Raw genomic sequence first — 280 nt, forward strand, 5'->3', positions numbered from 1 at the left:
ATGGATGGATGGATGGATGGATGGATGGATGGATGGATGGATGGATGAATAAATAGATAAGTACACAGATGGATAGATGAATGGATGCAGAGAAAGAGATTAGATAGATAGATAGATGGATACACAGATGGGTAGATGAATGGATGCAGAGGAAGAGATTAGAGAGATGGATAGATGGATGGATGGATGGATGGATGGATAGATAGATGAATACACAGATGGATAGATGAATAGATGCAGAGAAAGAGATTAGAGAGATAGATAGACACACAGATGGATA

At 38.9% G+C, this 280-nt stretch overlaps 1 protein-coding gene across 4 annotated transcripts in view; it reads left to right on the forward strand.

The window, feature by feature from the left end:
- The window catches only part of LRP4 (LDL receptor related protein 4), a 64051-nt gene that overhangs the window by 39525 nt on the left and 24246 nt on the right, over window positions 1-280 (forward strand). The window lies entirely within an intron of this gene.

This window comes from Vombatus ursinus, unplaced genomic scaffold, assembly GCF_900497805.2.
Source record: "Vombatus ursinus unplaced genomic scaffold, bare-nosed wombat genome assembly UNPS02014822.1, whole genome shotgun sequence".
NCBI lineage: Eukaryota > Metazoa > Chordata > Mammalia > Diprotodontia > Vombatidae > Vombatus > Vombatus ursinus.